The 26,573-nt window shown below is 46.1% G+C and overlaps 1 protein-coding gene across 37 annotated transcripts in view; it reads right to left on the bottom strand.

Moving 5' to 3' along the window:
- Positions 1-26,573, bottom strand: part of MAP2 (microtubule associated protein 2) — a 224,830-nt gene that overhangs the window by 75,875 nt on the left and 122,382 nt on the right. Inside the window, exon 1 of one of the 37 annotated variants that reach the window (XM_057412252.1) lies at positions 3,929-4,057. The exons of the other annotated variants lie outside the window; for them this stretch is intronic. The gene's annotated coding sequence lies outside the window, so the exon portion shown is untranslated. Of the gene's footprint in view, positions 1-3,928; positions 4,058-26,573 lie in introns of those variants that run through there. 37 annotated transcript variants of the gene reach the window in all.

Here is a 26,573-nt window from a genome sequence, read left to right as displayed (position 1 = left end):
ACAACAATTTATGATGACCGCCTTTCCAAAACACAAGGCCACGGCACAAATGCCTCCCTCTCTGCAGGAGTGAGAAGCAGTGTTTGGGGTCCAAGCACAGAACAGAGCCTGTTCTAGGAAAAAAGGGCACATTCTCATCTCTGAGATGAGAATGCTCAGCTACAAATGTAACTGTTACATCCTACCGCCGCAGTCTGGAGGCTATTATCCCTCAAGTGCCCTTCCTGGCTCCAGGCAGACACTCCCTGCTTCACTCGAAACTCCTGAGGAAGGGTATTCACATCCTTACAATGGACTGTGTCAGAGTCCCCTGTGAAAGTAACAGAAGTGCTTTTATCTTTAAAAAATAAATACAGCGGGCAGGCTCCAATGAGGGCTGCGTGTATCTGGAGGCAGAATTTGGCTCAGTATTTATAATAGATGGTTACAGAGTGAAACATGGATGAATTCATTCTTGACTCTGTTATTCATCAAGTACTCTCGGAGTTTATAATGGTAGTAGAAACACAGCGAGTGAGTCACACAATGCATCTTTATACTCAGCACTTTAGCGCTGACTCTCTGCTGGGTGGCGTGATTCATCCACAGCTCAGGTTCACATCCAGACTCCACAGGTGCGCCTTTCACCATCAGGTTAGGTTTTTTCCTGCCATTTCAATACATACCATGAAATTCAATTAATCAGGTAATTGAAATATTGACACAGAAATACCAAGAGTGGACAAATATTATGGCAGAACTTACACAGTGTTAGGTATATAGAAAGAAGAAACTTGGAAGTGTTTGGACAATCTTAAGGAAACACAGCATTTGAGAAGCAAAAGGTTCCTCTTTCCACCATGATTGTCTTATTCTCGTATAAACAGCAACAAAGGCTTTCAAAAGACATCTGAAAAGCAGCACAGCCAGTCTTCTGGAATGTCATGTTGCCTTGGTTAAAATTTATTTGGGTATTTGAGCCTCCTCACCCAGGGCAGCAGAACCACATTACCAAGGAACACGCAGCACTGATCTTACTGGGAGGTTTTCTCTCTTCTCCTCCACCAGCTGACGTTAGTGGTGGTGAGAGATGACCAAGGCAGGCACTGGACTGTGGCAGGGAGGGCAGCGCAACCCCATACCAGCCTCAGCTTCATCAACACCCGGCACACCAAAGCCACACTGGTGACACCATGCCAACATCCCATGGGAACAAGTACGAGCCTCAGTGCAGGCTGGGTTAGCTACATGACACGGGATCATGGAAATACTCCTCCATCAGTGTGTTCCTCACTTTGAAGCCTGATCAAAGCCAGCCATGCAAACCATGGCATGGGAATCGGGTGGAAATGACCGCTGTTGTGCACCACAGAAACCACCTCAGTGGTACTGACCTACATGTGGACAATGCATAACCCTCCCTAAACTGTCTTCCTTGTCCACACTAACATGAAGGATGCTACCGAGACTCTGTCAGAGAGATCATGCTCCATGGGCAGCCGCTGGCAGTAGCAAAGCAGCAGTGAAGAGACACTTCACAAACCCTGAATTTGTATCCTTGTAACTCAGGCAGTGCCCTAGGGACAGCATTATGGATCTGAACTGGACATCCTGCCTTCTAAACTAATAACCTGTAGCAGAAACGATGGTAAAAAAAAAATCCCCCATTCTTTCCAGCCATTTGGGAACTGTGTAGAGACAGAAAATACTTCAATAACTTTGAATTAACACAGAGGGACAAACCTTGTGGGACATGTGGAACACCTTTGCCGTTACCTCCTCCCTTCACAAGCACTGTAAATATGTCTCCTAACCCATATGCTCTTTTATGTGACACCAGCTCCTGCTGCCATGGCTGGGTTGAACCAAGCCCAAGTGCTTTGAACTCCAGAAACAACAAATCACCCACAGTAATACAGCACAAGACCATGATATGCAAAACCCAAGATAATGTTGATTTAAACATCCTGTCATTCTAGCTATCCTTGTATGTATTACCCGGGTACATCCTGCAGAATCACCTTAGCACTGTATTAACATTGCCTTTGCAGGTAAGCAGATGAATTTTCTACAAATTCCACTTTTTAGGAGTACTTTTTAAGAGAACAGAATTAAACCAGTATAAAGAATTTTGCAAATACCCTGCTTGAAGCCATGCTTTTACCTACTCCTGCATCTATTGTCTCTTCACAGTGCGATGGGGCTATTTGGTTTCAGGGAAGCTAATTCATTAGCTAAGAGAAACAGCCACCTGGATACATGGATGAAGAGCTACAGTTACAGTTCAGGGCAGTAAAAACAACACCAGAGTTCCTGAAAGGAGAGACAACATGCTCTTCCAGAAAGGAAAACAATCCCTGGCAGGGTCATGACCAAACCCTGAGCTCGGTGGGAGGGAGGGGGAATGAGAAGGAATATGCTCCATGTATGGCTCCAGGGCCAAATCCTGCTTCCCAGGGGACTATCTAGCTCAGATGTCCCAATAGCACTGACTCAAGCTACCGTGCTCCATGAAGGCAGGCTGGGGCAGGTAGGCATGGGCAGCATGGCCTCAGGTACCCAGGGCTGCCAGAACTCCTGAAGGAGACTCAAGCCTAAGAGATTTTTTTAAATGAAACTTAAGAAATTCAGAAAGTGTCTTTCAGAGAAGATGAATTTATGAGATGAGGTGGCCATACATATTTGAAGAGAGCACCAAGAACTAGAGGAGAACGCAGTTAAGATGCCTTCAAATTAGTTATAGTAAAACCAAAGCCAACACAACGAAACCAACCAACCAAACAACACATATTAAAAGAATTTCTTCCTTAATGTAAAAGCCTCAAACCATGTATAGGGTGCAGCCTAACTAACACTGGTGAATAACACAACCAAGAAAACCTTTAATTCATGTCCACTTATCAACTGGCCGACTGGGATGATGTGTCTGAATATTAAGTACCGGGCAATGTGGATTAAAAGGTCCCAAGGGAATTTGCCAGGAAATTTAACTTACCAATAACTTCTGTCTAGAAGAGCCAAGGAAAGCAGGCAGGGATCAGGAGGCCAGAACAGAATCAACAAGAGACAGAAGGTAGGGAATCTGGACAAACAAATTCCAATCACTTCCTGCCACCATCAAAAACCTGAGCCTGTGGTATGTGGTACCCAAACCCTGTTGGTGCTGTTGTCTTCGCGGGCCCTTCCGCTATTTACAGAAAAGGAGGGCTAATTTTGGATGTCATGAATACATGGAGAGCTTTGCACCTGCATTTCACTCCTCCATTTTAGCTAACATGCACCTTCTCTCAAATTAATGTGACTATTTACAGATGTGAGCAGCGTGCTTCACACTGATCAAAAAGAATCACAGCAAACAGCAGGGATGGGGAGGTCTCGTGGCATCTGACAGGGACCATGTCAGCTTCCCTCTTACTTAAAATGCTCAGTCACGGTCCAGAAGCCGCAGAACCATTAACAGAAGTCACCAGTAGATGTTAAAGGTCTAAATGCTGTAATTCCAGTAATATGGTATATTATTAGACAGAATTATACATTCTAGCAATTGAAGTCACTCTACCTCTCAAGCCTAATAAAGGCTGGACAAGTTTCTCTACTAATTATAACAAGTATAGTTTATTTCTTGCCCACTGTTTGAGTTACTAGCCTGCAGCTAGATCCCTCTTTCTAGGCAATACAAGCAAGACTATCCTCCCAAACACCACACTGCATCAGTTAAAATGCAGGCACTGTTCATTCCCTCACACTTGTATTAGTGTTTGGTGGTTTTTAAAGGGTTTTCCATCCCTACACTGCACACAGTCAATAGTCACTTATTATTTGCAGAAAATCCTTTTGATTGTACCTTGGATTACAGAACGGGACGAAAACAACGGACGGCGCCTGGACCAGGGGCTGAACAAAGGAGGCTCACTGTGGAAGCAAAATTCACCGCAATCTGCATCCTTACCGGAGCTGAGGAGGAGGGACGGCTGGAGCCTCTGAAGCACTCAGTCAGACCTGCAGCGCTGCACAGCAGGGAGCGAGCGGAGAGCCGCAGGAGCGGCTGCTCACATCGCATTCCCGCTGCTCCGAGCCCTCTCCCGTCTCCCGCGGTTGGGCTGAGCACCAGCAGGCAGGTGGGGAGGGTGCCTCACCCCGCTCCTGATAGAAGGGAAATGCTGTCAACTCGAGAAACATGAACCTGGTAAAGCGCCCCCGCTCCGCTCCAGGTCACAAACCCTGCTCGGCCAGGAGGCTCGCCCTGGGCTGGGATGCAGCACCGGCTGCATTTCCATCGGGAGCAAGCAGGTCTATCCTGCTGCAGAGCACACGCACAGGTAACTGCATGAGAACGAGCCTTTGAGCTGCCACTCCTGACCCACAGAGCTCTTTCCCCCTGGGGCAGGTATTCGTTTCTGCTGTACAGCAGAGCTGTTGGGTGCTCCCCTCTGCAACCACATGCAGGGCTGCCCTCGCTCCCACACCAAGGGATTCATCAACTTGCTCATACTCCAGGGACCTAAAACCAGGTGTCCTTCTCTATCGCAACTGTAAAACCATGGTACTAGCAGCTTCAGCCTGCAGAAAAAGAAACAGCTACCACAGAGCTCGCTTCTAGCTAAAAAGCCAGAAGAATCCCTGTACACCCCTCCCCGCTCTAACCCCAGCCCTTCCTGACAACCCATTTCTATCCACGATGCTGCATTTTTACACCATTTACCATTCAAACACCCTCACACCCCCCCCATCTATCACTAATGATAATTGTTTCCTGCAGGAGAGAAGAAAGGCATTTTAGCTGGTGAAGGAGATGGTAACCATAACAACAGCACTATGACAACTGCGATATCTGAAACAAGAATTAAGGGAAAAAAACTTATTGCCAATAAACTGGGTCCATGATAAGGATGGTGAAGGCATGAAATAGGCAATACCAGTCAGCAAAGGTGCCAACACAAAGAGACACAAGTCTCTGGATGAAACTTCACGTAACTCCCCTGCAAATTTCAGGATGAGGCACCATGATAGCCTTGTCTTCTCTTGATCAGTAAAGAGAAGGTGGTCCCTGCTCAATCCTACCTAAGATCTCTCCTGCCTCGGGGAGCCAGAGGGGGTGAAGGATGGAAGGAGCGCTGCCAGGAAGCTGGGATGTTTCCCGGCAGGCACAGGACTCCCGGCTTTCTCAGTGGAGTCTTTTGTTTCCAGGAAACTGGTTGAAACGACCCCTGAAAAAGGACGGGATTGCTCCCAGGGCAGCACCTCAGCCAGACACGCTGCATTGATTTTTCCAGCAAGCACCGTTTGAAATGGGCACCGTAAGGCCTCGCTGTGCACTCTAGAGAAGCCACTGCGGTTGGCAGGCTTGTCTGGAACATGAGGCTCCACAGTCCTTAGCCAGCAGCCGCCTCAGCAACCCGTGCCAAGGCCCTGATTTACAACCCTGGCAGAGAACACAACCCAACGCTTGTGGCCACATTGGCTTTTTCACCCTTGGTGCAGGAGGCACAGGAGAACCACCACAAAGAACCAGCATGAGCTCCAAGGGCTGGGTGCAGATGAAGTGATCTGGGGTGGATAGAAAGGCAAGGAAATATCCCAGGAAGCAGCTGCACAACCTGCCCTTCCTGGGGCCTTACAGGGGGGGATTCAATGCACCAGTTTACAATACAGGACTGCTCAGGGTGGGCACACTGAAGTCTTTCCCCATTGAAACACTCTGGTGGGCACAGCTTCTCTTTCATAAGCTCCCTGCTTTTCAAAGTACCACAGTAATCTAACTGGAAATCAGACCTTTCTGCATGGTACACTTTGCTTCTTCCACAATATGAATAAATGGAGATTTTCAACTCTACATTTTAAGCCTTACTGAAATAAACACTCAGCCATTATTTGTATTTTTGCAGTCTGCTTTTCACTACCAAAATAATTATGAAAAATTTCATAGAATCATAGAATACTTAGGGTTGGAAAGGACCATAAGATCATCTTGTTCCAACCCCCCTGCCATGGGCAGGGACACCTCACACTAAACCATATCACCCAAGGCCCCGTCCAACCTGGCCTTGAACATCGCCAGGGATGGAACATTGACAACTTCCCTAGGCAACCCATTCCAGTGCCTCACCACCCTAACAGGAAAGAATTTCCTCCTTGTATCTAATCTAAACTTCCCCTCTTTAAGTTTTAACCTGTTACCCCTTGTCCTATCACTACAGTCCCTAATGAAGAGTCCCTCCCCACCATCCTTACATCCCCCCTTCAGATACTGGAAGGCTGCTATGAGGTCTCCACTCAGCTTCTCTTCTCCAGGCTGAAGAGTCCCAACTTTCTGAGCCTGTCTTCATATGGGAGGTGCTCCAGTCCCCTGATCATCCTCGTGGCCTCCTCTGGACCTGTTCCAACAGTTCCATGTCCTTTTTATGTTGAGGACACCAGAACTGCACACAATGCTTCAAGTGAGGTCTCATGAGAGCAGAGCAGAGGGGCACGATCACCTCCTTTGCCCCACTTTTCACAAATATATTTTCAAAAAGCTAAGAAGAGAGGAAACCTTTGATTTAAGGAAATGTTTTTGAAGGGGAAGAAGATTCAGACAGCATCCAGAAAACACATCTCCAATAGAGGAAACAGCTTTTCTGTGTTTCATATTTCCTTCTTACCACAGTAGTCACTTCAAACCTTAGCAAGAAGACATTGAAGTTCCATCCCAACAACGCAGCCAAGCTGGAGGATGCACTACAGAAAACAAGGGCTTCCCTCCCCATTGCCACCTCCGCTTTAATGTTCAGTGCTTATAAATGGCTGAAACAAAGTCATCTTCTGCTTATTTAGCTCATGGGTACAGAAGGTGAGGGCAGCGCACAGTACTCTGCTCATTGAAGGGGTTTGGACTAGATGACCTTTGAAGGTCCCTTCCAAACCCAACCATTCTGTGATTCTATGACTCTACCCAGTTCACTACCTTTGCATTCCTTCTCTCCACAGACTCCATGACGGATGACTGCTCGGATTAGGGAGTGAGGAATTAATTAACTATGCTAATGTGTTACTTGCAGATTCTCCATGTAGGACAGGCCTATGCTCTTGCCAAGTTTCAGGGGAGCTGTTCTGCAGGCAGGTGAGACAAAGTGGACCATTTAGCAGAGATGCTACCAACTCCACTGCTAAGCAAGAACACCCACAAGAAGATCTCACGTATCCAGCATAAGCACTTTAACTACCCTGGGGTGTCTTTTCCTTCTCTGCACACTTGACTTGCTTTCACATCCCTTCTTGCTTCCAGTTTCACTGAGATCTCATCAAACATGACACAATTTCACACAATCTTAACTTTACTCACTGAGCTTTTAATGAGAAAACAATGATAAATGTTGCCTCTACAAACACGTCAGCATTTTGTGTCTTTTCAAAGACTTTACCTAACTTTTCAAACTAATTCCACCCCTGCTACAACACCCAGACACTATCTTTGGGAACATCATCGCGTCAGCTACTACAAATGGTAAAAAGCATGTCCTGGGCTAATTTCTGGCAGATTCTTTCCCATAAAATACATGGGGGGGACGGACCAGTTCACAGTAGAAATCTGGGATGCAGCATCTGCACCACTCTCCAGCTCTCTGCAGCCTTTCCAGGGCCATGGATCCTCAGAAAAGGGGTTCTTCAGTAACTCCAGGGGTAGACTCCCTGCTGCAGCTGCCACCCCAGCTTAATTCTGTCCTTCCATATGCTAAAGTGAAGGGACACAGTCAGTTATTCCATAAGCAACACAAAGATGCTGGTGTGAAAAGTATGGAGGTGATGACAGGAGTGGATGCTCAAGGCCACGTGCTGCTCCAGTTTGGGTAAAATTTGTTGCTCACATGAAAAGTTCCTCCCCAGGTCAAGGGCAGCAGATTATTCCTTTGCTGAGAGTGCTTTTAGCTTCACTTCATCATACTCAGACACGCCAGGCAACCATGCCATGCACACAGCGGAAACAGAAGCATCTTATTGTCTAGCAGAGGCATTGCCTATTCATGCTGAAAAAGAGCATTAGATAGAAGAAAGCTTGTTCCAAGGTCACTCCATCCAGACTCACTTAAGCAGCTTTGACTCCCAGTTTCACAGTCAGAAAACCTTAGAGGCAGGGACCCAGGAACCTATTACAGCCAAGAGAAGCCAATGCTTTCAGCTGTAGCACAAAACACCTAACTGCAAACAAACAAATAGAAACAAGGAGACAAAGGGTTGGGAAACTGGTTGTGAAAGGGGTTACTTGCAACGTCTGCTTGCTTCTATATTCACAGCAAACTTGGCATGGATTAGCGAGTGCTAGAATTTTCTCTCCCAGGAAGTGTCTGAGCAGTGACTGTTGTGCTGCAAACCCTTGGTCCTGCAGAAGTGGCAGGATTCTTTCATCTCTTCATATTATTTTCTAACCAACAATGTTACAGACAAATGACTTCTTTTAACTTAAATATACCCTTATGCTTGCATGACTTAGAAATACGCTGTCCACCCACATTCAGCCACCCACTCCTGTGACCCATGCCTGTTGTACCCAGGCAAATAAAATAATCTCTCCCTACCTGGAAATGAGAATACCCAGAAATCTTTTGTGCTCTTAAACGCTCTAAACAGCAAAATCACAATATTTGGGATATAATTTTATCATGTGGTAGCTTTTCTCTGCCAAATCTTTACTCAACCAAGCCTGCTGCCTTCAAAAGAAAAGAAAGCAACAGCCACTCCTCCAGCCTGTTCCGGCACAGGGGGAGAAGGGCAAGGAGGACTGAGACATAAGTGAAGGAACCTGAAGCCACAGTGATTATTTTGCAGCCCTTGCATCCAGAGCTTTTTGAACGAAGAAAATGAAGGTATCTGAAATGTGAGGAGGAACAAACTCACTGAGTCATTTAGCCCAACATCTGAACTGCAGGACTTGCTGTCACAGCAAATACCTGCTTTAAGGTTCTGCTTCCTCCCCAGGCTTACCCGATTCTTGCCACTGCTTGGGTTCTGCTCTTCCCACCCTGTGCCAAGGGGCTGACTTATGCCTATGAAGTCAGCAGTATTCTTCTGGGCTAAGATGAAGAATAAATGAGTTTTGCGGGAGGAGAGGAACAAGCCCAGGGCCAAGGAATAGGGAAGGGTAAGAAAGTTGCGTTGGATGAAGCAAGTGCCTGTCAAGAATGATAAGAAGTGACTGATGAACAAATTCAGTAAGTGAGGAAAAAGTCTGGAAAAACCCAAGCCATAGGGGTGAATGGATGTTGTTTTAATATAAAGAGACAGCCAGGGGGCCAGAGGAAAGCTAGGATTTGCCACGTCCAATCAACCCATCCAGTCTAGACTCATGCCTCAAGCAGTGGCCAGCACGAGATACTCCACATGAAGAGATAAGAAGCTCTACAGAGCTCCAGTCTCACATCAGCATGTTCTCAATGCACAGACTCCAGGCAGTGACACAGACCTGCTGATACCCATCAGAGCCAGGTGCCTACATGTCTATGATCACCATGGTCTTTCCAATGCAAGCAATGTACATAGAGCATACCCTCACACTGACCTCCAGGACAAACCCTGTCCTCCCATCGACTGCCCATCAGAGATTTCCATTAAGAAGGCAATGAGATACAAAAAGTACAATGGGATCTAGGACATGCAGAGCATTGATGGAGACAGAAAATTCACACATGTATTTTTGCGTTCAGGTGCTTCTGATGCCTTTTTGACTAGAACCCAGGATCCAACATATGATTAATCTTGAATTGCTCTGTATGTTTTCTTCTGCAAAGTCTTTCAGCAGCACTAATGCTGACGTTGGTTTAGGAGGCCTGAAAGCATTAAGTATTAATCACAGACGAAATAAAGTAGGCCTGGAAAAGGTACAGAACTCAATGAGGATGACAAAAGATCTGGAGAAGCTTCTGTGTAAGGAATGACTAGACAGACCGTGACCCTTCATGCTGGGAAAGAGAGGAATGGGGCAGACGTTTATAACAACATGTGCAGCACAGAGAAGATAAGCAGAGAAGAGAAAAGAATCCATCAGTCTCTCCAAAGAGAGCTGTGGTGCATCAAACAGAACTCACTGGTAGCAGGCTCCCTGCAAGTGAATGGTGATTCTTCTCACTGTAGGGAATTATACCGTGCAGGAGGTGGTGCATAATAAAAGTTTATACAGTTATACAATTGCTGAATTTTTCTTCCATTAATTTGCCCATGGTTTCTCAATTGGATAGCCTCTTCTGGGAAGGGAATGTTTTTACATGTAAATAATATCTAGATCTAGAGGATTTGCTATTTTAATATTGACTTTAAATAATTGTGTGGTTTCCCATCATTGATTTTTAAAGGCGTCCCTTCCCCACTGAGTGCGATGGAATGTCGCAGCCCCTCGCTGAGCATCACAGTGTTTAACAAACTCAAAATGAAAATACACTGCAGACGACATAGACTGTATTGCACTGTAAATGAAAAGCACTTATTGCACTGCCAGGCTCTAGCAAATGAACAGCTTTGTCGGTCTGATAAGTTTGTAACTGAAACACGATGTTACATCCCAGACACGTGTTTTTCCATATCCCTCTGCTGATGGAGAAAACAAACAGCCTCTTGGACTTCCCCTTGCCATTCATGTGGGGTTGGCTCCCCAGATGAAAAAAAGAGGTGCTCATTTTCAACCTGTTCCAGAGAATCAACCCGACCACCTCATACTAAAAACCTACAGACAGCACACAGTGACACTAATCTAGTAACTAGGCTGGGGACATCAACAAGAAGATCAGCTGAGAAGAGAGCTCTGGGGCAGGGGTGATGCTGAAGAGAAAAAGCACATGAGCAGCTAGGAAGACAGATGGCCCTTCCAGAAGGACCTGGTTATGCCTCCAGAGCTGCCACTTGTAAGAGCTCTTATGAGGTACTGTATGTAAATGTTTTATAGATGAGATGCTCAAAGCTGCAACAGCGTAAGCAAAATCTTGCATGTTTTCTTTTCCATTAAGGACAAGCAGTATGAAACACATGCCCCACCACTGACCTCAATGCTGACCCAGAGGGGCTGTCTGCTTGAAAAGATGATTCACTCTGCTAGAAGGGCTGAATGAATAGGCAGTATTCAGACTGTACAACGCCTATCACTTGGGATTCCCTCAAAATTTAGGTCTGACATGAGTGGGTCAGTAACCACACGCTTTTGTTCCTAGCTCCTTGAACAGAAATGTCTCTTTGCATCCTTCAGCGGTTCCCACAAATCAGGTCGATTTTTATGGCTTGCTAATTATTATTGCTAGACTTCTGCAGGGCTTTAGGATGAAAAGAAGTGTGCTTCTGAAAGCTCAGGGCACAAAACTTACAGAATAAATCACTGTCTATCTGCCAGCAACAAAATCCAGCCGTGGCAGCCACTTAAATATACACATCTGGACAGTGCTGAACTTTATTTGTTCAGGGATGGAAAGTTTTGTTCTGCCTTCGTTGACAGAGCATATTAGCGACTACCAAAAATGCAGCAGAAAGAAGTGACTGTCACAAAGTGGATTTTGTCTAGAGGTGTATCAACACATATCACACTTATAAAGCTGTCTGAAATGACATTAAGGTTGCAAGGTCACACCTCAAAAGTTCGGCTGTGAAAGAAATGGGAGACGACTGCCTAACTGTAACTGGGGTCCCTTTCTGCACATGTACCAAGCTACTGCCTAGGTCAATAAACATATTTTATTCTTCTCATTCTGTCTGCCTAGATTATCCCAGTCTTCACTGCATCAGCTTCCCATCCCAGTTCAAGCATTGCCCTGCTGGCCTCCAGTTCCTCACCCAGGGCCTGTCCATGTTTGCTGTCCAGACTACAGCTTTCACCACTGCAAACTCCAAAATCTTTATCCTCTTCATACCAAGGTCCATTTTCGTATCCCCTCTTGCAAGTTTCATCCCAAGCAGCAGTCTCCTCATTCCCATTTCTTTATTAACTTCCAGTTTTCCTTCCTTTCCTCCCAGTCCTTCTTACAACTTGCCTCCATCTCGCTGCTTACTCATCCTCACCTTTCCCCATGCACCCTCTATCAGAGCTGTCTCTTCTCCTTACTTCTACGAGTCCTTGGCCATGTTTTCCAATATCGGTTGCCTCTGCATTTGAAACTGTGGACTTTCTCCTCTCCCAGAGACTACAAACAAAGGTGAGGCAGGTTATTGTTTTATTCCCACTCGCAGAGATACTATATGACATGACATAAATTGGGATGGTTGGGCTCAGGGAGGCTTGAAGTAGCAGAGGCTCTAGGAAGTCTCTCCTGACAGTCAGCAAGGTGTCCCCTCCTCAACGAGGAAGATGCTAAGGAACTTCACAGGCAAGATGCTGGGTTGAAACAGCAAACCTGGGCCAACCCAGCCCGGAAAGGCAGCCTGGCTCCAGGAAAGGGCAGCTTGAGCCAAAACATGTGGATAAGAGAGCAAGGTGAGCCTGGCTGCCGAAGAGGAAAACTGCAGCCTCAAACACAAAGAGTTTGCCAAAGTGATGGAAACAGGGTCTTATAATGGAAAGTAGCAAGGCACCTTAGCTGGCAGGCTCACCTGTAACATCACAATCAACAAATGGACCATGTGTGAAGGGATGTACATGTTATCTACTAGTGCATGTCTGAGCATAAGATCGCCGTATCCATAGTGACGGCAATCGATATGCTAGCAGTACAGCAGGATAGAGTCTGACAGTCTGATTTGAAGCATAGGGTGTAAAAAGACCTGGAAAGACTTTTCCGAAGAGGCAGACAACCCTTCTTCGTATCTCCTGGAAGAAAGTATAGGTTCCATCAGGAGAAAGTGTAACAGCTCCCAACAAAAGCATCTTGAAGGCTTTGCTATACCCTCTTCATTGGCAGAGAGATGGTGGCCATTTAGATCTGGGCTCTATTCCTGACCAAACTCCTCCTGCTGCTGGAGCGGCTCTGGGGAAGAGCCAGCTTGGATGATGGAACTGCAAAGGCTTCGGACTCTCTGGGCCCCTCTTGCTGACTGCAATGCAGTGTTCATGCCTCCTGTTGTGGTTCCCATAATGTTTTGTCCTTTTCTCTGGTGCAGCCACCACTATGTGTGTGACCTCCTCAGGCCATCCAAAGGGGCAGACCATGCTGGGGCCTCCCACTAATTTCTTCTTTCAGCAAGTCAGTGCTGAGGAACAGGCAGCAAGATACTTGTTCCAGTTCCTGTCTCAAAGGTGCAAAAGGACCCCAATTTACTCAGCCTGGGCCTTGAACTGAGGTTTGCTGTGGCCAGAACCCAGGCTGTAGGCCAAAGAAGTTATACTTGGGTTCTCTGCAGTCTGCAGGATGGACACATACAAAGCAGAAGAGTACCTTGTTCTGACACCCAGACAACTCTTCACCTAAATGTTCTGAAGTGATAAACAACCATCAGCTTCTCTGCATTGAGACTTACACCATCTGGAAACAAAAGAGCCCCCACATCAGATGCTGAGCATCCCTACAGAACCTTGAAACATGTACCCATGAAGAAACAGGCACTAAATTCAGTCAGATACAAACTAACTGCGCCAGCACCAGCACCATGGCATCCCTTGTCAGTCTATTCCCCTCTTACCCCTCCTCTGGCACAAAACAAGACGTGCCTTAGTGTACAGCCTATGTCTAGCCTCACGCCACCCTATGGCCAGTGCTAAATCCTCACAGATGAATATCCTGGTTCAGACAGTGAGATCCTGATCAATTACAGATCATGGAAGTCTCGTCCATCCCACACCTGATTTCTGCACTGTATGAGGCTGAGCTGGTATTTGGGGTGTTTCTCCAGTACAGAGGTATCTTCCAGCATCACTGGGTACCCATACACATGCTCTGTCAAGAACAAAGAACTGATGAAAACCGCTATTTTTTTTAAATACAATACTTAAATGTTCTAAAAAGAAGGGCTCTGCTGCTGCCCTTTTAAGACCAGTTTGAAACACTTTACATGACTGAGGCTGCAGCACAGACTAGAAGAATAAACCCCTACAGCTCCCTTTCCTGAAGCAGCGCCAGGATCCCACTCTCCTGTGTGCGTGCCAGTCAGCAGGGATTTTCAGCAGAGGTTTCCTCTGGTGCTCTGTCAGTGTTCTTTGGGAATGTGACAAAAATCAGGAGGTTTTCCTGAAGCAAATTTTTACTTGTCCTTCAAAGAGGCGCCTTACTTGATCCAGAAGGATTTGGTGTGAGAGGATACCCCGAAACTGCAGCACTCAACACATCTCAATGTCTTTTAAATTCCTGAACATTTTAGAGGGTCTTGGTGATGTGGGAATTGTGAACATGAGGCTAATAAAGACTTCCGCATCTACATCATTATATTTGACATCAGGCCCATGATCAAGTGCAACAAATTACCATTTAAAAGATAACAGTTGATATTTCAAACACCAACCCTTCAAGTGATATGCTGCTTTGAAGACTACATTGCGCTTTGCTTTGTAGTACTGCTTCCAAGGAGTGGGGCTCATAATCATGTGCAGCTTCTGAAATGAGGCATGGTATTCTTCACAGTATCACAGTATGCTAGAGATTGGAAGGGACCTCGAAAGATCATCTAGTCCAATCCCCCTGCCGGAGCAGGAACACCTAGATAATGTTACACAGGAATGTGTCCAGGCGGGTTTTGAATGGCTCCAGGGAAGGAGACTCCACAACCTCCCTGGGCAGCCTGTTCCAGTGTTCCGTCACCCTCACTGAGAAGAAGTTTCTTCTCAAGTTTAAGTGGAACCTCTTGTGTTCCAGTTTGTACCCATTACCCCTTGTCCTATCATTGTTTGCCACAGAGTAGAGCCTGGCTCCATCCTCGTGACACTCCCCCTTTATATATTTATAGACACTTATAAGGTCACCCCTCAGTCTCCTCTTCTCCAAACTATAGAGACCCAGCTCCCTCAGTCTTTCCTCATAAGGGAGATGCTCCACTCCCTTAATCATCTTTGTTGCCCTGCACTGGACTCTCTCCAGCAGCTCCCTGCCCTTCTTGAACTGAGGGGCCCAGAACTGGACACAATATTCCAGATGCGGTCTCACCAGGGCAGAGTGAATTTCTTCCACAGCAAGAAATGACTACTGAGACAACATGTTTTAAAAGAGAAGGCTTCTTTCAATCAATACTAAAGGAACACAAAGGTGGTGGGAAGTTACTGTATAATCAGTTCTCTCCATATAGTTTAATATTACATAGCACTCTTTGTTTCCTAGTATAAAAATCCATGTGGCTCTATTTTATTTGGCTTTTGACCCTTTATTGCCTTCTTACTGGTTTACCTGGTCAGAATCCGAGCTCTTAACAGGAAAGATTCCCAAAATCAACGATGAGGTGTATGAACATTAAGCAGTGTTCTCCTAACCATGCCAGAACGGCAAGAAGGGCACAGAAGTAGCTCATGCTAGGAAGGATGAGTACAGCATTCACAGTCTGCTGCTCAAATTCCCAGCCCAACTCTCTGCCAGTGGTATGGAAAATGGTCTGGGAAAACACCCTGAAGCCTGGTCATCAAGATAATTCTTCAAAATCTAGATTAAAAATCCATTGTGACTTCATTCCTAACAGTCATTTTCCTATTTCACCAATTGCTGAATGAGGAAGTTAGAAGATCTAAAAACTGGAAGCAGCAGCAAAACCCAGTGTCGTAGCCATGCTAGAAAACACATTAAGGTTCCTGGGCTGTCCCACCTCTGCAAATCACTGTGAAGTGTTTATGCAAGGCCAGATTAGAGAGGAAAGGGCACAATTGGACTTTCATACACTAAAATGAGGAACCAGCCCCTTTGCAGCAAAAAGTCTAAGCATTCAATGTGCTCTTGAGGAGGAGGATGAGGAGAGCAGTCCGACCTTGCTGCAAAGCAGATCAATACCTGTGTGGAAGACCAGGGAGACAAGGAGAGCTTTCTTCCCCCACAGCGGGGATGTTCCTGCCCTTTCCAACCCCTAACTGCAGCACTCTGTCTTACCGGCAATCCTGGTATTCCTGAAATTCCAACATTCAATACTTTCTGAAGATGTGGGCTTAGTCTCACTGACAGAGCCAGGCATGTCTATACTGGGAGATCCCCAATGTGCATTAACCATTCCTGACACACGGCTTCAGGGACAAGGCTTCTGCAGGTAAGCAGGAATGTATTAAAGAGCAGGGCATAGAAAGCACATTTTCTCATTGTAAATAAACTGCCTTCTCAGCAGCTACGAGTGAGCTGTATCTTACATTTTAGGACAGGATTATTGACTTGTATTCCCTTGAAAGCTGCATACCTGCAGGACAGCAAATACACTGCAGTAGAAATACATTAAGTGCAACACAGACAGGATCAAATGCAATTGAGCACCTTTACACTGCACATAGCAAAGCAGCAGGCCATCTAACGATGAGACGTGACTGCCTGACTTCAGTAAGTTTCCATGTTTTAGCCATGTGGTGCTTTCAAGACCAATTCATTAACCGGAAGTGAAGCGCTCAATTTAGATCCTCCCCAGTTTCATTTTAACCCCTTCTTGCTCCTTTTCTCAGCATCAATTCATACGTAGGGAAATAAATGACGACTCCATACAGCATTCCACAGTTTCTCATGCATTTTCATCTCTGTTTTGATGGGCACTCAGGTTCACGACAGTGAATCGGAACATCTGTCAGGAAAGCTGCCTTTCTCAGGAATTACAAACATGACACAACTGTGACGCCAGAATATGCCTGAAACAGTGAAAAAGCAACATAAGGAGTACATTACACATTACTTCAGTTGCACCCTCTTCACAGGAAAGACAACAATAGAACCTGGTAAGAAGATGACGAAGATTTTCTGCATTGAGCAACACCCCCTTCCATTTTACTTCCCTTGTCATCTCTGCACCAGAAACACTGAAATAACCAGCCCAGCATCACTGCAGTTGTAATGACTTAACACCCACCTTAAGCACATCCAGAAAAAAGCCCTAATGTTGTAGGCTTCAGTGCTTTTAAATTATGTTTGTTACCATGAGAACTTGATTAAAATGCCACCCACAAGCTTGCAGAAGGGTAGGGGGGGAAACAACAACAACAACAACAACAATATACTTTTAATCAGTGGTAGTACACTTGCTGCATTGCAGCATTTTCCTCAGCTCCACACCACTCTGCAGGAAGAGGCAGCAGAGATGCTCAGACAGATCTGGTTTGCTGAATACTTTACCTTGGGAGAAAAATCCAGCTGACAGTTGTCATCCAGCGCTGTTACACAATGTTCCATTCAAGGGAGAACGTACATACATGTTCTGCACCCTGTCACAAGGCTTGATATGAATACTAAATCACTACATGTATGTGCTAGGTGGAGGCAACTCTGACAGCCACTCAGGACAGACGTTTATCTCATCCGAGATAAATCAAAGCTATAAACACTCTGGTTTTCCCTCCACCTTACCCATGTGCTAGCTGTATAAATTTAGGCTGATTTTGATGTACACATATATCTGGAAATACAAATGATAGTGCCGTATCATCCAGGCTTTTTTCTTTCTGCTTAATTTACACTTTTGGATGAACGGCTGTGGGCACTGCATCACTGCAGCCTGACTTGGAGCCAGAACTGGCAGAACAGGCACCCCAAACCTGCAGGCCCTTCAAAGCACATAATTAGCAGCGTGGCTGAACCAAGAGCCAGTAAGAAACCACATAAAGTAGCTTGTTCAGCAGTATACGTGTTAAATGCCACAGCTGATGCAGGCTATAGGAACAGCATGTAGCCAGTGAGGGGTAGAAAGGGAGAAGGGTTTCACAACTCTGATCAGAATAACTTACTAGCTACTTACTCAAGGAGTCATCATACAGCTCTCTCTTAAAAAGGAGATGTATCTGCTCACCCACAGGAGGAAAACTGCCCCTATTGTAATGAAGAGAGCAGCCAGACTGTATTCCATTTAAGGTGCGAACACAGTGAGCTTCCCCATGGAAGATCAATCGCCCTCTCAAGGACATTGTCCCTGCCAGAGCATTAGGCATCCTTTAGACTTCAAACAAATCCAAGAGGAACAACCTATCGGACACAGACAGATAGCATGCACCATGCCAGAAACCCTGGCTGCCATCTTCTCGTGAGAGAAGTGTAAAGTGAGTTGAAAGAGAGGGAAAAATAGACCTCTGATGTAAGTTCAGTGGAGCAGGCAGCTCTCCCAGTTCTCCATGCGCATCTGCACACAACATTAGGAGCAGGTCTACAGGTTTTGATATTTGCAGCTACACTTTGACCTGTTATGAATTAAGCATCACCAATCATCAAGTGTTCTTCCCCAAAGGGAGTAATGGATCCAGGAACTGGCGGCAGGGGACACCCTAAAAGATGGTGATGTCCCACCTGAACTGCTCAGGCTGCACAGGGTGATTGTACCAGCTGGGGTGGGGAGGCACAAACAGCAGTGACACCGGAGGCTCTCAGCCGTGAAGCTGAATACAAGTGTACTTGCTTGCACTCAGAAGGTCAGGCAGGGAGCTTGTCATAACCCCTCTAGGTGAGATCCTAAAGGAAATGTTTTTTAAGCACTGTCAATCAATATTTTGGGGAAAAACTGCACGTGGCACTGATCACCAGTGACTTCAGTGAAGTCACGAGAACCACCCTGACCTACCCCAGCTCGAAATCTGGTACCCACTGACTGCCTGGAGCTCTCACCTCAACCCCTTCCTGCTCCCACACACATAGAGGACTGACTCCCACCAACTTCCATGGGATATAGAATCAACCAGGTTGGAAAAGACCTTTAAGATGAAGTCCAACCATTCCTCAGGACTGCCAAGACTAAACCATGTCACTGAGGGCCTCAACACCATGCAGGCAAAACACGAGCAAAGCTTGACCTTATATACGCAGAAGACAATGGGCATATCATACCTGAGGGTGGAACACGGCACAAAGAAGAATGCTACAATCATCCAAACCTCCCAGTGATGAAAAACAAAACTTCTCTGCTTTGTGTTCAAGCAAAAGCTTGTTATTTTCCATAGAAATGGATTTTCCTGGAGATTAATAACATAAGCAATTATAAGGTACTTTAAATAAAAAGATTGCCCTTTCATTATCTAGAGACTGCTGAGACTATGATTGTCTCACCTCTTCTTTGGATTATTGTTAATTTATTATTTGCTGGCAATTTATCTTTTTCCATTAGGCATTAGCTGCATAGAACTTGCTAAAGGATGAAAAAATCCATGCACTATTTAAATGCCTTCAGGATTATCTCACTCAAATACAGGTTTTCCTCCTCCTTCCGCTCTGGTGTAATATAGATACTCCTAAAAGAGTACCACAGGATCTTTCACAAGGCAGAACAGTTTATGGTTAAGGCACCAAGATACAAGCTCAGAGTTCAGCCCAGGGCTCTGCCATTCACCTGCTCCATGACCCTGAACTTATGAATAAACAAGCCTGTGCCTCAGCTCTCCTAGATGTAAAACACGGATTATAACATTCACGCTGTCTGTAACTTGCCTATTTATGCTGCAAACCCTTCAGGGCAAGGGCTGTCTCTTCCCATATGTGTGAGGATGCTCTGGCTCTCAACCAAAGCCTTTGGATCCAGATCCCAGAAAGTTTTGCTCCAGACGCAGCATTTATCAGACACAGCATCTGCCTGAAGGCAGCAAATCAAACTTGCAGCCACAAAAAGGAGACCCAAAAGGACAGGACTGCAACACTGGGACTGACAGCAGAGCCCGAGTTGCTCCTTGAGCATGCTGGGGAAGCAGAGGAATCTGGGACTCTGTGTCCCTGCTTGGCAGCGCTGGGGACAGAGGCAGCCCTGGGCTTTGACTGTCTCACAGCTCCAGTCTGTGGGAGCCAGGAGCTCAGTTCAGGTCCTCAGCACTGCTGAATAGGACCCTGATCTCTTACACCTCTTGACAACCAGGCAGAAGCATCAAGAATAGCCACAGTTTAAAACACGTATGTGAAGTCCCCGAGGGAGGTTGCAGCCTGCAGCCCACGTTGAGGAGCCCCTGCTGTTGGTGTTAGCATGAAAACAAACAAAAATGCAGATTCTTATTCCAACTGCTGGCCTGACCAACTGGGGTGTCTCCGAATGACTTCATCCTTTCACAGCATCTCCACAACACTTCCCCACTCTTTCCTCCAGGGATCTATATAAAGCTTTCTACATTTCCTCTTCTGATGGTTGCTCACTTCTAAAAATACTTCTACAAAGAACTGCCTTTGGTAGCAATTAAAATGTGACACAACCTAGTGCCAGAACCCATTTCAGAAAACACAGATCACAAGGTACGCATCACGCCCCTGACACCAGCCTGCCTCCACAACCACATACCAGGTCCTTAAAATTCCTCTGTGACATTAAACCGCTGTTGCCAATCCCCTGCTTGATTCTGCTCGTTAAGTCAGCTGAAGATACCTAAATGTACAAGCAATCCAAAAATACTTGCTCCCTAATTCTCTCATTATGTTTGTGCCCAGGTTTCCCGTCTCTGCCTGTCTGCTGTGTCTATCCATACCCATAACTGTGAATCACACTGGACATCCTTGTCACGTTTGGCAGAAGATACTAAGCTCCTACCTACCACCTTAGGGAATCCACACATTCGTACAGCAGCGAGAAAATATTAATGCCTCTGTGAAGGGAAATACAAGGAGAAGAGCACAGCCCTTAGTCCTTCTGCTTGACAGTGTCCTGGTGGTCTAACCAGGAGATGTGGAGCTCACATGCAGCCATAGCATATGCTCTTTCTGGCCCAATTACCTGTCTAAGCAAAGACAGGTAGAGGATGAAACAGATGTTGCTTAACCTACAGTGGGAAGTCATTGCAGAGAAGACATTGAAAGTTGCTACGTGGAACTCAAATGAAGGCAGGAGACCCCCAAAGGAGTAAGTGGAGATAATCTGGTGAGGAATCAGCAAAAACATGGGGGAAGAGAGCAGGGGATGCAGGGAAGAACCAAGTGCTGTGGGTCTGACGGATCACAGGAGGGAGCGTGAATCCTTCATAGGAAACCAAGAGGATGAGAAAACTTGTGGTACCTGCTACCACAGGAAGGGAATACAGGGGCCGGAGAGGTGGGGGTAGGCTGCAGGTGGTGCAGCAGTGCAAGCTGTGAGTAGAGCCCTGCCACTGGCTACCACTGCACACTGGCAAATTACCACAAAGTGTTTTCATTTATGAGGCAGTTTAATTGGCACAACCATCACCAGCAGTGAGCTGAACTCAAACCAAGAAGAAGACTTGACTCCAGGCATCTCAAAGTACAGGTCTGCTCTGAAGATACATTTCAGATTGTGAGACAAGGCATTTTCATGACTTTGTAAGATCCTACTCACTCAGACCAGAAAATAATAGCTTTTCTTATTTTAATTTGGCAGTTCTATTGCTAGCTGAAGCCAGATACCTAAACATGCAGAACCTGGGGGGGGGGGGGGGGGGGAAGGGACAGGGTGGATCTAATTCCATTTTAAGGCCAAGGTTTAAATTAGTTTTTCATGGAGCTGAACTATTTTGTCCATTTCTGTTACTTGGTACACTGGCCAACATGCAGAAATACCGAGCTGTGTTAGTAACCAGACTTATGCTATATTAGGGAGAAAAATATTCCCAATGGAAGCATTCTAGAACAACAGAGACAGGCTAGAGATGAAGCTGACCTCATGTATTTTACAACTCATAATACATTGGATCTTAAGTAAAAAAAAAAAAACCCTAAGTAAAATAGGATTAGATCCCTTGTTAGCTGCACAATGTATGTGCTTTCACGTTGATGTGTCCCAGGTGAACTGCATCACGTTAAGTATGGTTTTCCAACTACAATTTCCCAGCATGAGCTACACAGTCTCTAAGCTACTAATTACACTGACAAAGAGCATCTCGCCAGCATGGTGGCTGCTTACACCTCCATGCCTCTTTGTAGACTCGACTGTAAGCTCCTACGGGTCTGGAACAACCCTGCTGTTTCAGCACGCAGCATTTAACACAACAGTGATCTAACCCAGACTTGGACACCTAGTTATTACTATTATGGCAGCTACAGCAATGAATCACGGAGCATTAGCAAGAATCACAGCAAAAGCTATTGCAGACAGTAGTAGTTGCCAGGCATGCTGCCATTAACCCCAGACTTAACCCTCTTGTGTCTAATTCTGCTTTCATTAAACTCATAAAATGAAATAGAATTTGCCTGCGTTCTTAAGATTTTTAGCAGCAAAACTGAAGGAAGAATAATTCTGCAAGCAAGCAAATTAAATGTTTTTGCACAAAAGAAGTTGTAACTAAAATAAGGATACCAAGGAGTTGTTATTAAGAAAAATCTTACAGCTGTAGGTACAGGTAACATTATGAATTAATAGCTGAGAAAGGACCAGTGCCTTGCAGCCTACCCCAGCTATCCCACACAGACATGGCAACAGGCAATCTTACCATTTTACTACAAAAGCACCCTGAAGCCTCTTGATTTAGAACTCGAGGATGGTTTGGAAAGCAATGGAGAACAGGATCTCCCTTTTCACGTGAAGACTTCACTTGTACATGAATTGCACAGCCTATGATATCCCTCTCCCTGCATAATTACTGCAGCTGCCAATGTGTCATGGCCAGAGAGCAGGCTGAATTATAACTTCCTGCTTCGGAAGGGACCAAAGCCTCAGAGGGTTTAGAAACGAGGGGAAAAAAATGACTCATTTCAAGGATGACAACTAGAGTGCTTTCTGGTCACGATTATGAAGAGTTTTCTTTCATCAACTATGCTGGAAAGAACATTATGATTCAAACATCTGTTCTTCTCATAAGCCTCACTCCTCAAGACAAATGCATCTGTGCCTCTCCCAAACTCCCCCCCCCGAGAATGTTCAGAGCAGTCCCATTACTCCCACTATCTCTTTCAAAACCGTGTTTACTAACACAACTGCTTAAGCACACACACCTCAGGCTTAAGTCTTAGCCCGAGTCTCCTAGCACATGCTTAGGCATTTGGTGGCACTACAAAGCCATTTACAGTTATCAAGCGAGAACGGGTTCCTTTTATTCACAAGGGCTTTGCCATGCAGCACTCTCAGTGCTGACAGGTGACAGCACATCCCTGTATGCTGCATCCAAGTCCTGACACCACCCAGAACCACATTTCCAAGGGAAGTTCAGTAGAACTCAGTAGTAGAAAGACAAAGGTGGCTTTAGGCAGCAGCAGGGCTTGCTGTGGAGATAAATGGGGTGTGTGGTAGGGCAGGTCACTGGAGGAGGCTTTTTGAGCAGGTTCACCTTCATCTTGCATTAATTCCTTCCTTCTATAAAGACACTTCAACACTGCCCAGGAATGGAAAAGCTCAGCACTGGGGTTGGCTCTTGAGCCTGACAAAGGCAACACACAGAACAGTCCAGTTCCCCTTACTTACCAATCTCTTCCTCAAAAACTAAGCTCCTTTGTTCATTACTGCAGAGAGGAAAGGAAGAGTGACATTTCCCTCTAGGTCACCTCTTGCGTCCAAGGGGTTGGAGAGATGCTTACTTAAAAGCTGCAGCATGTCATATAACGTCTGCCTGTCAATTCCTGCCTGAACAGTGTTCCTTCTTGGCTGTAAACAAGTGGCAAGCATCTACCAGTGACTCAGCCTGCTAGGTAGGATTATTACTAACACCACCACTACCATCATCATGATTTACTAGTGACAGGACATTCTCCTTCCTTTCCGCTGCTTGACAACCCTGCCTGAATCCTTTCAAAATGCGGCAAATACCACCTTTGATAGTTGATAAAAACAAGTAACACAGTGCTTTGCCTTTATGGCTTATGTTCAAAACAGGTGTTTTCAAACGGAAGAAGTTGCAGATAATGGTTATTAAGATAATCATAAGAAAGGAGTAAAGAGACAGGTTGATTATAAATCAATGAGCTTTTGACTCTCCAGAAATCAAGACATCTCACCTGCAGGTACTACAAGAAATCCTTCTAGCGAGTATGAGTTCACATCCCTTCCCCTAAAAACTGTTGTAACCATTGCTCACTGACACCTTTCTGTACAATGTTAACTTTCAACCAACAGCGAGGGAAATCTCTAAGTCTGAAATACAAGCTAAAGTGTATTTAAACTGTAGTCATTTAAAGTACACTCATCTCTCCTCAGAACTCATACAAGATGTGCTCCTAGTGAAGAGGTTCCGACCTAACTGAACAAAATATTGATGCACCCATGCTCTCCCTGAGTACACTGCATGTCCTCCTTGGCCTCCTGCTGTCTTCAAGCCTGTGCTCAGTATGGCTGCTGCCAAGCACTAACCCCATGTATGTGCTCTCCTTCTGAGCATCCCTAGGTTGACAGTAGAAAAAGCAGCATAAGTAACACTTACGCGTTACTCAACACTATTGGGAATCTCAATGTGACAGAGCCTTTAGAGGGCGAGTCCCTCCTCCTGCATAGAAAACATCCCCACACTAGGCCTAGGCTGTGCCCAGGTGAGCAAATTGTCTTGGGACCTTGCTTTTGTAGAGGGCCTTAATAAAACCAGCCCAGTGAAAAGGTCGTGTCAGAAGGAGATACTGATTTTGTTCACAGTGTGCAGGGCATCACAGGGCTCAGTGACCAGCATGAAAAGTCACTGCATCAGCCCCAGAAGCATTGGCACTAAACCCACACCATCAGAGAATGCCATAACACTTCCAAAGCCGAGCCCTCAGCTCCAAACAGGCTGTACTAGCACCCCAGCTGAGAGGCATGTGAGCCCTCTGTGCCACCTTGCTGGTTCTGGTACTCCTCCTCCACATGCAACAGTCCAGCCTTGGGGGATGCTCTCACACAGGAGGCAACGTGACATCCTCCTTCTCCTGAGTCCCTACCTCATTTATCACAACTTTCCCATCACTCACCTGCAGTACATTATTTCCACTGCTAGTTTCCACTGTTACTTTTAGTCACTACAGAGACAACGGGACACAGAACAGACAGCAATGCTTACAAGACACTGTAACCTGTTTTTATCTCCTAGCCACTGATGCAGTGACTCTGTGCAGAAAATTCTAGTTCTGATTTCCATATTTTCATAGAGTCATAGAATAGTTAGGGTTGGAAAGGACCTTAAGATCATCAAGTTCCAACCCCCCTGCCGTGGGCAGGGACACCTCACACTAAACCATGCCACACAAGGCTCTGTCCAGCGTGGCCTTGAACACCACCAGGGATGGAGGATTCACAACCTCCCTGGGCAACCCATTCCAGTGCCTCACCACCCTAACTGGAAAGAACTTCCTTCTTATATCCAATCTAAACTTCCCCTCTTTAAGTTTTAACCCATTACCCCTTGTCCTGTCCCTACAGTCTCTAATAAATAGTCCCTCCCCAGCATCCCTATAGGCCCCCTTCAGATACTGGAAGGCTGCTATGAGGTCTCCACTCAGCCTTCTCTTCTCCAGGCTGAACAGCCCCAACTTCCTCAGCCTGTCTTCATGCGGGAGGTGCTCCAGTCCCCTGATCATCCTCGTGGCCTCCTCTGGACTTGTTCCAATAGTTCCATGTCCTTCTTATGCTGAGGACACCAGAACTGCACACAATGCTTCAAACGAGGTCTCATGAGAGCAGAGTAGAGGGGCAGGATCACCTCCTTCGACCTGCTGGTCACGCTCCTTTTGATGCAGGATACTGCAAGCACACACTGAAGCCAGCTCATGTTCATTTTCTCATTGTCCAACACCCCCAAGTCCTTCTCCGCAGGGCTGCTCTGAATCTCTTCCCTGCCCAACCTGTAGCTGTGCCTGGGATTGCTCTGACCCAGGTGTAGGACCTTGCACTTGGCATGGTTAAACTTCATGAGGTTGGCATCAGCCCACCTCACAAGCGTGTCAAGGTCCCTCCGGATGGCATTCCTTCCCTCCAGGGTATCAACCGAACCACACAGCTTGGTGTCATCGGCAAACTTGCTGAGGGCACACTCAATCCCACTGTCCATGTCAGTGACGAAGATGTTGAACAAGACCGGTCCCAACACCGATCCCTGAGGGACACCACTCATTACTGGTCTCCAGCCGGACATTGAGCCATTGACCACAGCTCTTTGTGTGCAGCCATCCAGCCAGTTCTTTATCCACCGAGTGGTCCATCCACCTATCAAATTGATGTCTCTCCAATTTAAAGACAAGGATGTCGTGTGGGACAGTGTCGAACGCTTTGCACAAGTCCAGGTAGATGACATCAACTGCTCTACCCCTGCCCATCACTTCTGTAGCCCCATCGTAGAAGGCCACCAAACTGATCAGGCAGGATTTCCCCTTAGTGAAGCCATGCTGGCTGCTTCCATTTCAGACTTGCCCACTTTAACTGCCCGTGGCATCCCAGCAGCACCACAGGGCACTCCACAGTCAATACTTTTTTATTTCAAGAGCAATGTCAGTTAGAGATGGGACCTGCAGAGACAATTTAAGCTTTGCACAGTGGATGTCTGAAAATTCACTTTATTGCCAGCTGAGTATTACCAGTGGAGAAGAGGTGACTGCAGTAAAACTGCCCGTTACTTGAAGTATTACAGGCTAATTTAATCCCTCATTTAGTACAAGGGTTTTTTGGGGCCATGGGAAAATTCCTGAAGTGTGCAGGATCACTGCAGGGAGCCAGCCTGTGGGCACACTGAGATGGTGCTCAATGGGACGGCTGCCTCT

Source organism: Pezoporus wallicus, unplaced genomic scaffold, assembly GCF_028554395.1.
Source record: "Pezoporus wallicus isolate ANWC-B61680 ecotype Strahan unplaced genomic scaffold, APGP_CSIRO_Pwel_v1 contig_6566, whole genome shotgun sequence".
NCBI classification, from domain to species: Eukaryota; Metazoa; Chordata; class Aves; order Psittaciformes; family Psittacidae; genus Pezoporus; species Pezoporus wallicus.
The sequence above is the reverse complement of the archived record's forward strand: the minus strand, read 5'-3'. Positions and strand labels throughout refer to the sequence as shown.